Source organism: Silene latifolia, chromosome 4, assembly GCF_048544455.1.
Source record: "Silene latifolia isolate original U9 population chromosome 4, ASM4854445v1, whole genome shotgun sequence".
NCBI classification, from domain to species: domain Eukaryota; kingdom Viridiplantae; phylum Streptophyta; class Magnoliopsida; order Caryophyllales; family Caryophyllaceae; genus Silene; species Silene latifolia.
The window spans coordinates 34,470,435-34,483,854 of record NC_133529.1 but is presented as its reverse complement, the minus strand read 5'-3'; the positions used below and the strand labels follow the sequence as shown (position 1 = coordinate 34,483,854).

The window sequence follows — 13,420 nt, the reverse complement described above, 5'->3', positions numbered from 1 at the left end:
TTTTATGAAAATCATCAAAATAAAATTCGTGGCCTTCGCTCTGATACCACTTGTGGGATTTATCTGTATGCATCCCTTTAACTTTAAGGATTATAACGAATATATAGTGTTGATAACTAGTCATAAAATAAATCGCATAAACAAAAGTAGAGAATGAAGAAACAACCTTCGGTCCTAGAAAAATCGGCCTAAGAACAATATCGCAATGATATTCACCTATCAGTTGCATCCAAAACGATATGAGATATGCCCTTGCTTCTTGCTAGAATCGATCCCTAAATTTTCTGTAAAATTGCTTAGGGTTTCCGGTTTTTGTGTTTTAGATGAGAGGCAAGAATGAGTTAGAAAAATTAGGTTAGAAAATTCTACCCTTCACTCCCTTTAAACCGTGTATAAGGAGTGATGAGGGTCGATTTTTTTCTTTTTATTTTTCCGGCCCATTCACCGAAATTAAGAGGATAATTTCTCTTAATTTCGGTAATACCACCTACCAAAATAAGATGATTAAATCCACTTATTTTTGGTAGTTTACAAAATGTATATAAAGTGCATAATTTATAAATTGTCATTTTAATTTATTCCGTATTAATCAGTCTACTTACAACAGCTTGCAGTCGAGTTATTAATACCGGTCGATAATAATTTATTATGACAATATTGTATAATATATACTTTAACTATAAATATCGCATATTTATAATTAGCTAATTAAATATAACCGATTACATTTAATTATGAATTAACATATTAATTCGTCCAAGCTAACATTATATACATTAGTTAAATATAACTTATTATATTCAATTTACGAATTGACAGTTAATTCGTCTCACCTTATATTATTTAATCAGCATTAAATAATCGTCTCATCAACACATTGACTAACTGTTTAGTCATATAAGGCATCAATGTGATTATATTTTCATACAATCACATCTCTCAAACACATCCTTTAGGTGTGACTTTTAGGGACCAGTTGATCACCGCCATCAGTATGATAATAACATCAAACTTTCTAGCAAGCCAACCGTTATTAGGTAATCGTTAATCAACTGATAAAATACGAAGTATACCCTTGTGAACCTATAAGAGATTTATAAATGTTATCACACTAATTTGTGGAGGACACAAGCTCCAACACCTTTTTCTCCTCTTATGGTTGAGGTTATTAAGGAGATGGGTGTTCCATCCTATCATTTAATGCCAATGGTGTGGCAGGTTGTGTGTTCTATTGAGAATCTCTGTAAAAAACACAATATTTCTTTTTCTCTTGATGATTTGAAGGCTTGTTATGCTTGATGCGTGTCCTAAATATGTTGTTTTACACCCTATTTTACACGCATTTAAGAGCTCAAATATGTAGTTTATGCTACTATTTTCCCATTTCCGTCTACTTTCGTATTTTTGTATAATATTGCAGAAATGAGAAGAATTCAGCGGAAATCAAGCCGAATCCGTCCCCGAGTACTTGGCATATTATTTGACATGAAGTATTTACTCGGGAAGCGAACTTGGTGCGCGTATCGAGGTCTGAAAGACGAATTTACGAAACTTTTGGAGCAACTACCTGATCAAGCAGTCGATAGACTGGTGTTTTCAGTCGATCGACCAGCGCGCGATTCCTTAATGAGATCAGAAGTTACTGTTCAGCGATACTCAGTCGATCGACTGGCCTCAGTGGTCGATCGACCACTCCACGAGTTGATGCGTAAATTAAAAGGACGAGAATTAGGAAGCCCATTGTAATTAGGTTATGAGGATTAGGTTACGTGATAATTCCTATATAACGTAACTCTTCCTCAGCATCTATCATCCAGTTTTTTCATTGAGTTCTTAACATACAATTCACTTTTCATTAGTTTAGTTTAGTTTTCGTCAATAAAATTTACTTTTCGCATTAAGCTTTGGTTCTTTCCTCTTCAGTTCTTCGTACGGTATTCTTCTGTTTCTTTGTTCAATTTCACTGCTTTAATTCTTCCGTAGTTTAGAATTGCTAAATAGGATCTCAAAGCCAATTTATCGTTTCATGTTAATTATTTGTTTAGTTAATTCAATTATGAAATCATCTGCTTTGTTTATCAATTTTACTGTTAGTATTATCACCAATATGTCTAGCTAAATACCTTGTGCTAGGATGTAGGGGACCTGTAGTGTAGGCGGCATAAAATAGGAAGACCTAAATCGCGCCATGGTCGATCGACTGGCTCACGTGAGATCAGTTTCGTCTTGTTTAATTTAATTGCTATATTTGACGAATCGAGTGCACGTGACTAGTTGAATGCTTAGGAATTTACCGACCCGATAAGATCGAGAGATAGGGGAGGTAAATAGACTACTTAATTAAGACGACTAAATTAACAAGATCGAAAGATAAGTTAATTTAGGCATTTAAATCACTTTTCAGGACGAGAGTCAGCATTAGTGATATTAGGGACCCGTAGCTAGATCGAAAGATGCTACCTGTTAAGAATGGACCGGGAGGACTTCTTATTTTCCCATCTCACGTGATTATTTCAGACTTACCTAGTATACTGCCGCCGAAACTACAGTGAACCGACCATCTTAGCATCCCTTTAAATATTTGATTTCATCCAGTTTCTTTTAGCATTCATTTATTTGCCTTAGTTTAGTTTTAATTTGATTGCCTTTAGTTATAGAACTATTCAAAACAAACCCCCACACATTTGTTACTTTAAGACTAAAATCGGACAACTATTAATTGCATCGCCTCTCTGTGGTTCGACCCTGACTGCCGCTATCCATTGTAGTAGTTTGGAAATTATAAATTTATCTTTGGTACTCTACGACGATATCAAATTTTGGTGCCGTTGCCGGGGAGCCAATTGTTTAATTTTTAGTTGTTTTTATTTTAGTCTTTTTCTTAGTTTAAGGGACATCTGTTCCTTAAAATTTTCTCATATTCTACTTGTAGTTTCCTCTTATGCGCAGGTCACAGGCTGGTGAATTGAGACCGTTAGATCCTGAGATCGAAAGGACTTTGCGCGAGTTGAGGCGATCATCTAGAGTATTGCCGACAGAGGAAGAGCTGAGTACTCTGTCCAGTTATTACGAGAACGAGCTATTTGAGGAGGATCCACCTTCATCTCCTGTTTCTACTTCCTCAGCTGAGACCGTTACATCTCCAGATATGGCTGAAGAAGCAAGTATAACCAGTCACTCCGAGCCAAAAGCTGAGAATCTCTATAAGGGATTCGCGTTGCCAGCCGGGACGGAAAGGAAATTCGGGCCAAAACCGTCTTATATTAACTTGGTTGAGAGAAACCAATTTGGGGGAGCTGCAAATGAAGATGCAGCTAAATATATGGAGACATTCATTGACTACTGCTGTTCCATACCCCCACCAAAGCAGTGTGACCCGGACCGGTGAAGGAGACGATGTTCATATTCTCGCTTCGTGATGCTGCAAGGGAATGGTACCGAGATTTGGATCGAGCTGCTAACGGGATTACTGATTGGAATTCGCTGGCCCTAGCATTTTACAAGAAATATTTCTCTGCCTCGAAGACTAATGCGATTAGAGCTCAGATCACAAGTTTTAAACAAGGTCCTGATGAAGGTTTTCATGAGGCATGGGTCCGTTTCAAGGGACTAGTGCGAACCATTCCGCACCATGGGTTTGAGAAGTGGTTTCTGTGCAACCAATTCTACAATGGTCTTTATGACGATCAAAGAGCTATCCTAGATGCTGCAACTAATGGGAGATTTCATGAAAATAGCGGTGAGACAAAGGGGTGGAAAATCATTGATGACATTGCCATCCATAAAGCTGAGATGGGAATTCTAGAGGAAATCAGAGAAGATCGGCCGAATCTCCTGCTGTAGCTGCAATAGAAGCCCTTACTGCGAGATTTGACAAGATAGATTTTGGGGGATCTCAAAAGGGAGGTATATATAAAGTTAATGCAGTTTTAGACGGTCCCTTTACATGCAAAAGATGTGGTGCAGAGGGACATGTTTCGGAATTTTGTACCAGTTCGAATGAAATATGTGCTGCCTTTCAACATTATAGGCAAACTGGCACTTATCCCGATCCCTCTAATGTCCACCCCAATTTGAGATGGACTAACCAGAATGCCCTTAATCCGGGTCCACCACCGCAGCAGCAGCAGAATTATGTGCCCCTCATAAGCAAGCGGCAATTTCAAAAGCCTCCCAATGTGCCTCAAAGAAGAGCAATTTCAAAGTTCGACATTTACGAGTTAAAAACATGGTTCAAAATCTGTCGGGTTTGCTGCAAAAGGAGTCTCAAGCTAGAGAGACTTCTACAAAAATGTTGGAGAGTCAAATTGCCCAACTGGCAAGCAAAAGTGCAACTCGAGCTCCGGGGCAATTACCGTCGCAGTCGGATCAAAAAGAGACCCTAAATACTATCACTTTGAGGAGTGGGTCTACCCTTGATGGGCCCGCTATGGTCGAAGATGTCACTGAAAAATATGAGGCGGAACCGAGCAAGAAAAAGGCCATAGTGAAGAGTAGCAAGAAAAAGACGATCAGCAGGTATATCAGTCGATCGACTGACATACCCGGTCGATCGACCGATCCGCAAACAAGATCTGACTTCCGTTCGAGGAAGTCAGTCGATCGACTGACCAACATGGTCGATCGACTGGGGATACTGCTGATCATGAACCTTTTCGTCCTCCAATGCCAGATAACTTGAGGGACCACTTGTTTCGGGGTACGACAAGTCCGAAATTATTGAGGCAAGATCCAAATGCTTTGATGGGTCATTCGGTTCCAAAGTATGACCCAATGACGATTAATGGTTCATTCTTGAGACGGTCTGAAGAAGGTTCGAGCTACAACAAGGACAAAGTAGTGGATTTTCAGCCTAAGTCCACTGACGCCGGTATGAGAGACCTAGAGGAAAGGGCTAAGTTACTTCTTACAGCCCCTTATCCAGAGAGATTGGTGCCGACAAAGGAACAGGTATCGTTTAACAAATTTGAAAATGTTATTCGTAGTTTAAATGTGCAAGTTCCTTTTCTTGAATTAGTTAATCAAGTACCTGCTTACACGAAATTTATGAAGCAGCTTTTGTCTAAAAAGAAGTCACTTGACACTATGCAATCTATTGCACTAACTGAGGAGTCATGTTCTTATTTGAATCATATTACCCCTCATAAGCTAGCAGACCCAGATAGTTTTTCAGTCCCATGTAATATTGGCACCTTTTCTATTGAGAAGGCCTTGTGTGATCTAGGGGCCAGTATTAGTGTTATGCCTTTGAGTCTTGCTAAGAAATTGAAATTGACTAGGTTTGCAGTTACTAACATAACAGTACAGATGGCTGATCGCTCTCCGGTCCAGCCCATAGGAGTCTTAGAGGATATTCTTGTGCAAATAAGAAAGTTCTTTTTCCCAGTTGACTTCGTTGTACTAGATATACCCGAGGATGCTCACATTCCTATCATTTTGGGTCGACCATTTCCACACACTGCTGGTGCAGTTATAGATGTTGGCTCAGGGACATTGACCTTTAAAGTAGGGAAACAGTCCATTGTTTTTTCCCAAACAGCTAAGAAGAAATATCCTATGTGGTCAGTCACTTGTAATACGATTTCTGAGAAGAAATCTTATTTTGTGCTTTCTGATATGCATGTTCCTATGCCTACTCCTGTTATAACACCTCCGCCCCTGATTGGGAGCAAATTGGAGGAAGATTCTTCTGTTTTAGATATTGCAGGAAATGGTTTGGGGAAGTTAGAGCCGTTCGTTGCTCCAGCTGTGAAGGAGCCAATCGTTCAAAGAGGCGGTCTAGGATGTCTTAGCTATGGCACTGATGAGGAGCCTGATGAGGAGCCAGTCAAGGTGACGGAGTCCGATTTGGATTTTGATGAGCCAGACGAGGTCATTGATTGGGACGATGTTAGAGAAGTTGATCCGTTGAGTTCTGCGGATATTGGAATTGATAGGAGTGCAGCTGAGAAGATGAGCACTGTAGAGGCTACTTCTTATAGTCAGAAGCCGAGCAAGTGGGCCATTTCGTGGCCATTCTTGATCAACTATTAGTTGATTAAGAATTTTCTAAAAAAAACATTTTATTGCTTTTGTTAGACTTTTTTATTGTTTTGGTTTGCGCGAGACTTCGCTTTAATAAGTTTGCTTAGGATTTAAAGATTTTAAACTTTTACTTTGGGTTTTGCGCAATTTTGGGCGCGTTATTATGTGTTTTTGCAGGTTCATAGACCATATTAGCTCAATTTATTGAGTTAAATCGAAGAAATCATAAACTTGCAGCAGGTTTCTCAGTCGATCGACTGGCCTGAGTGGTCGATCGACTGACTGCTACAGCTACAGGAGCTTCTGTTCATGTCATCATGGTCGATCGACTGGATGCCATGGTCGATCGACCATGTTCGCTGTTGTACCTGTTTTCGATCATTCCCCTGCTGTGTTTGGTCGATTTGCGGAGTTGAGGGAGTCTTTTCTCTACTTTATTCTCGGATTTATTTCTGTTTTCTTCCATTTTCTTATTTTGCACATAATTTTGCGTTTCGTAAATTATTTTCTCGGAATTACACGCGGTACTTTTATCTCTTTTCAGGTACCTATGGTAGCACTGCTGGCTACTGAAACCTCCTATCTCACGCTGGTTTGGGGAGGTTTCCTTCTGTGCTTAAAGTCTTGTGAGTTTCCGAGTTCCTCTTCATGTCTTATTTAGTTAATTTATCGCAAATTCCCATGTCCTTTTTATTTCATTACATAATTTTGCACAATGGGGACATTGTGTGATTTGGTTTGGGGAAGGGTTTTGCGTTGCGTCCATTCTGTTTTGTACTCACGTTTACATTTTTGAAATGCATTGTTGTTTATTTTCCTCTTATATACAAAAATTCAAAAAAAAATTTGAAAAATTTTCAAAAAATTCAAAAATTGCACGTTTATTTTAGCATGTAGGTCGAGTCGGAACGGTAGTATTTCAATGATGACATTGCATTTTCATCTGTTTATTCCTAAGCCGTGCTTAATTGGCATGTTATTAGTAGAATCATTTGCATAGTCTACGAGTTTTCATTAAATTTCTTGCTGAACTTTAGACTTGACTTAGATTATTGGCAAACTACATCATTTTCTGAGATTTAGAGCCTATAACTGGTGTCATTCATGACCAGTTTATCTAGGATTGTGAGTAGTTACTCCTTGTGAGACATGTTACATAAATTTGCATAAATATGAACTTTATCTACTTAATACCTGTATGCATTCGGTTCGTGGTTAGTTGACACATGTGGAAGAGGTCGCCCCCTTATTCATTTTGCCCATAAGCTCTACACTGCCAAAAATAGCCTTTTTGTCCCGTTACTACATCCTACATTTAGCCTGCCCTTGTCAAGCTAGTAGTTTATGTTCTCGAGATTGTTATTTCATTTTTGGTGGCTAATGCTCATTTTGAGATGATGTGGGAAGATGAAAAGGTAAAGAAAAGAAAAAGAAGAAAAAAAAAGGAAAAAGAGTTCGAAAAAAAAAAGAGGTCAGTCAATCGACTGGCCTGAGTGGTCGATCGACTGAGTACTGCAGCAGAAAAAAAAAATTCAAAAAATCACATGTTGCAATTGTTATGAGTTGGTGATTTTGTACTCCCATGTATTATTTCTAATTGTTGGGGAGTTTACTTGTTGTTGGGTTGTGAGTTTAGTGCTAGTTATAGCACCGTTTCATCGATTTAATCTTGAGCAAGAAGTTGGATGTTGTTATTAATTTGGTTCCCTTAGTTACTAGTTTGGCTTTTAACTCTGTTTTTATCCAAATTTATCTTAGCCCTTCCTGCCCATAGCCTCACATATCCATATTTACCTCGGCATGTGTCATGGTCATTTGTTTGGTTGGAATGCATATGTACGGTTGTAGAGATTATTTTCATATTAGATTGCAGGCATGTTCTTATAGGTCGTAGTTAGGTGAGTGTCACTACAAAATGAATTCTTTCTATCTTTTACATATATTCACCTGTGCTTATGTGTGATATGAGCGGCCCGTGAGAGTCCATGATGATAAGTCTCTATAGTTGATTTGTTCGTGATTTTTGACGACTTCATAATTCGTTTGCATGATTCATATTGCTAATTGATTGTTGATTTCTAGCATTAAACTAGTTTAGGCTTTACGGTTTGCATTTCGCTCTGAGATTGAACTCGTTCCATTAGGTTTTAGGATCGAGTCTAGTTCTTGCTTGGGGACAAGCAAGGGTTTGGTATGGGGAAGTTTGATGCGTGTCCTAAATATGTTCTTTTACACCCTATTTTACACGCATTTCAGAGCTCAAATATGTAGTTTATGCTACTATTTTCCCATTTCCGTCTACTTTCGTGTTTTTGTATAATATTGCAGAAATGAGAAGAATTCAGCGGAAATCAAGCCGAATCCGTCCCCGAGTACTTGGCATATTATTTGACATGAAGTATTTACTCGGGAAGCGAACTTGGTGCGCGTATCGAGGCCCGAAAGACGAATTTACGAAGCTTTTGGAGCAACTACCTGATGAAGCAGTCGATAGACTCGTGTTTTCAGTCGATCGACCAGCGCGCGATTCCTTAATGAGATCAGAAGTTACTGTTCAGCGATACTCAGTCGATCGACTGGCCTCAGTGGTCCATCGACCACTCCACGAGTTGATGCGGAAATTAAAAGGACGAGAATTAGGAAGCCCATTGTAATTAGGTTATGAGGATTAGGTTACGTGATAATTCCTATATAACGTAACTCTTCCTCAGCATCTATCATCCAGTTTTTTCATTGAGTTCTTAACATACAACTCAGTTTTCATTAGTTTAGTTTAGTTTTCAAATAAAATTTACTTTTCGCATTAAGCTTTGGTTCTTTCCTCTTGATTCTTAAATACGGTATTCTTCTATTTTTTTGTTCAATTTCATTGCTTTAATTCTTCCGTAGTTTAGAATTTCTAGATAGGATCCCAAAGCCAATTTATCGTTTCATGTTAATTATTTGTTTAGTTAATTAAATTATGAAATCATCTGCATTGTTTATCAATTTTACTGTTAGTATTATCACCAATATGTCTAGCTAAATACCTTGTGCTAGGATGTAGGGGACCTGTAGTGTAGGCGGCATAAAATAGGAAGACCTAAATCGCACCATGGTCGATCGACTGGCTCACGTTAGATCATTTTCGTCTTGTTTAATTTAATTGCTATATTTGACGAATCGAGTGCATGCGACTAGTTGAATGCTTAGGAATTTACCGACCCGATAAGATCGAGAGATAGGGGAGGGAAATAGACTACTTAATTAAGATGACTAAATTAATAAGATCGAGAGATAAGTTAATTTAGGCATTTAAATCACTTTTCAGGACGAGAGTCAGCATTAGTGATATTAGGGACCCGTAGCTAGATCGAAAGATGCTACCTGTTAAGAATGGACCGGGTGGACTTCTTATTTTCCCATCTCACGTGATTATTTCAGACTTACCTAGTATACTACCGCCGAAACTACAGTGAACCGACCATCTTAGCATCCCTTTAAATATTTGATTTCATCCAGTTTCTTTTAGCATTCATTTATTTGCCTTAGTTTAGTTTTAATTTGATTGCCTTTAGTTATAGAACTATTCAAAACAAACCCCCACGCATTTGTTACTTTAAGATTAAAATCGGACAACTATTCATTGCATCACCTCTCTGTGGTTCGACCTTGACTGCCGCTATCTATAGTAGTAGTTTGGAAATTATAAATTTATCTTTGGTACTCTACGACGATATCAATGGTGTTAAAACAAATAGTCCTGGCCGTATAAGTTTTAAGGTCAGGGCGTCTACTACTCTTCTTTTGAGCAACTTGGACAGCGGCCATGATAAAGGCTGGGCTGCTGGGTACATGTTTATCAGGACCAATTCTGTGGGTCCTGACTTGGCGTATTTAAATCATGAGGCTTGCGTTGCTGGTGAGTCTTTTGGTTTCTCTCTTTGCCCTGCATATTTTACTTGTTAGTGGAAAATAAAATGAAATTTATAATAAGTCATACCTCTCACGTGTGCAGTTGATGATTGGGTCACTGAAACTGAGTATCCTACTCCCAATATTTCTGCTTTCCTTGCTATTCCTCCTTTGGAGAGGTCTTGGCCTCTCTGTTGTGGGGTTGGTCACCTTCCTCGCTGCTTGAAGGTGAAGGTCTTGGTGTCTTTGCCCGGGCGGCTAAACCTTCAGGGGCTGCTAGTGCTACTACCTTAGGCAGTAAGTCTATCTTAGTCTTTCTTTTCTTTTTACTTTAGCTTCCTGATAATGTTTGGTTTATATTGCTAATATAGTATTTCGCGTTGTAGCCACCAGGTCATCTATCCGCCTTGCCAGGTTTGGCATGGCTGACCTTTCGGCCAGGCTGTCTAAGATCAAGGAAGAAGGTTCCCAGGGGAGCGGGGATGCTGAGCCTGTTATTGATTTGACTCAATCGATCTTTGCAAAATCATCATTGTACTGCTGCCCTTTTGAAAACAAGTTCAAGACCCAAAAAAGGAAAATTGAGGATGTTGATTGATACGTGCATTTTATATAGTCTTTTTAGCCCTTTTTATGCACGTATTTCTATGTTATTATCATAGTTTTATGCTACGAAATGCCCCGAATATGCTACTTTGGGTTATTTTGTCTTATTTGCAGGAATGAACCCAAAAGTAGTGAAATCGAGCCTTTTATCGTCCGTTTTGCATGCATTTGGAGGAAGAGTGAATTTGGAGCGGAATTATAGCGTTCTTGGGATGTGTGAAGCTGTTTCGGGAGCTAAAAGGACAAGTCAAAGTCAAACTAACGAGATTTTGTAGCTGCTGAAGTCAAGAAGCACTCGATCGAGTACTTAACTGGTCGATCGAGTGGTTTTAGGTTAAGTAATAAGTCGATCGAGCACTTTATATGGTCGATCGAACAATTCCATATTAGTGTTTAGTCGATCGAGTGAATCTTTTGGTCGATAGAACGGTTTGAGCCTGAGTTTGCTCGATCGAGTAGTTTAAAACCACTCGATCGAGTGGATTCTCTTACGAGCTGGGCTTTTTAGTTTATTTCCGTCATTAGGTTAAATAATTCCTATTTTCTTATAAATAGGAGAGTAAGACGTCATTTGTAAGACCTCTCACTCTCTCGGTTTCTGGACCGCACGTTACTTTTCCACTGTTGAATGTTACTTTCTATTCTCCGAATCCTTACTCTGTAACTTTTTCTTCCCTTTTATTCTTCCTTGTTTCTTTATTGCTTTTATTATTTCTCTATTTAGTTGCCATGTCTTATGTTATTAGATTAGCAATTGCTAGTATAGTATCCCGAGCCATGCGTAGCTAATTCCTTTAATATGTTAGGACTAGGGAAACCGTGGTAGGAATATGTTAGGATCGACATGATTAGATTAGTTTTGCGACAAGAATTGTATTAGGCAATATAATTGTGATTAGGTTGAATGAATGCATGCAGGAGACCGATTTATTTAGTTATCCCCGACCTGGATCGAAAGATTAGAAGGGAAGGCTTGCTTAATTACAATAGGTGATACCTAATTAGGGCGAAAGCTAAGTTAGGGAGACCCTAGGGAGATTAGAGACCGAAAGGGTATAATCGTAGGTTTAAGGACCGAAAGGTGACGACCCCGCTCTTCTTATCAATAATTTAATCGACTCAGTTGACCCGATAGTGTAGCTGCCACGGTAGACCGATTCCTAACATATTTCTCTCTTTTATCTGATTTACCCTTGTATTTCTTCATTATTTTCTCTTATTCATTTCCCTCTTGCTTTAATCTCTTTAGTCTAGTCAAAACAATCAAAACCCCCAACTTGTGACATTAGACAGACCAAATAGACAAGTAGATAGTAAACCGCCTCCCTGTGGAGATCGACCCTACTTATTGCTAGCTTCTGTTAGTTATATTTAGGTATTTATTTTTGGTACATAACGACCGTATCATTGATATTTCTGCTCCGGTCAGGGAAGTGAGAGCCAGGGTGGACAATATGGAGGCTGCTAGGGTGAAGATTAGGGACTACGCTGCTTCTAAACCAGATGTCATGCTCACCCTTGACCCTGTTGAGACTGCTACTCAGGCAGTTTCTTCGGTGGATCATTCAGTCAGCCTCTTGGCCGGTGCCTTGGCTGCCATAAGGGAGGTAGGCTGGAACAATTTTTATGTGTGTTTCGTTTGAGCAGTTTTTATTATTGGGGTATATTACTCATACTTTTCTCTATGTTTTTGGTCAGGACGCTGCGACCTGTCTCCATTATGCCTATCAGGCTACCTCTTTGGTAGCCAGGATTGATCTGATGAGATCAAATTATGATAGGTTGAAGTCTGAGCTGGATTTTGCACGAGCTGACCTGGCTGCTAAAGCTGCTGACTTGACAAGGGTGCAGGCTAAGAGAGATGCTGCTAAGACTGAGGCAGTTTCGAGCAAGCGGTTGTTGCAGGAGGCCTTGAACAGAAATGAGGAGCTCACCCAAGAGAGGGATGATTTGGAGTTTAAGCTAGATGATGCTTCCCTTTACTTCTATATAAGGGAAGGGCGGCTGCTATGTCGGATCTGTCGAGAGGCCGGGCGAAATGGAACCACCTGGTCGAGATGGCTTTCGCCGCTTCAAAGTATCCCGACCTGCATAATATGGAAAATGAACAGGAGGTCGACTCTCCATGGGAGCAGGATGTTGACGCCGATCCGGCTAAGAGTAGGGAGCGAGGTTGTTGATGTTGGTCTTGTTTCTAAGGAGAAGCAGTAATTTATTTTTTCAGTTGGTATTTTGGCCCATCCAGGAGGGATGTCCCTGGACAAACAATATTTTTCTTTTCCTGTCTTGGGTCAGGGAGACTATCCCTGGCCTTTATGAATATTTTGGCACCTTTGCCCCAGGGGGTAAAGGTTTTTATTAATATAGGCATGGTGGCCTTCTTTTGGCTGATTTTGCTTTTGACTTTGCTTGGTTTGTGAGTTTCATCCTGTTGGGTCTGTCAAACATTTTGTTTGAATAACCTGCACATCATTTTCGTTTTATTTTGTTATTCATGAGTAATTCAACCAAGTATAGTTTTTTTCTATAATGGTTGAAGGGGTGGGAAAACGGCCCGTCGGGAGGGCTTATGTCCCCGCCTAGCCGGGAGGGCTTGGTATTCGGCCTGTCAAGAGGGCATTTTAGACTAAGTGTTTGGGAGAGAACACCCTTACATCTGTCTTGCTGCGTCCAGCCGGTTGTAATCCGTGGCAGTAAACCTAGTCAGGTCAGGCAATTATTTCATCCCTGATTGGTCCTGACTTTTTACTGTATCTGGTGGCGGTTACCAACTCGTTAGGCACAGTCAAGTGCAGAATTTTTGTTTCAGAAATATATAGTAGAGTAGCCCTCAATCTTGAATATTTATGCATATAATCTTTTATCATGTATAATTGTTCAGGATTAAAGAAGTAAA

The 13,420-nt window shown here is 39.5% G+C and overlaps 1 non-coding gene across 1 annotated transcript; it reads right to left on the bottom strand.

Moving 5' to 3' along the window:
- Positions 1-3,531: 3,531 nt before the first annotated feature.
- On the bottom strand, positions 3,532-3,638 carry LOC141653974 (small nucleolar RNA R71). Its single transcript, XR_012547559.1, has one exon. It is a non-coding gene; the product is annotated as a small nucleolar RNA R71 (small nucleolar RNA).
- Between the last annotated feature and the right edge of the window lie 9,782 nt (positions 3,639-13,420).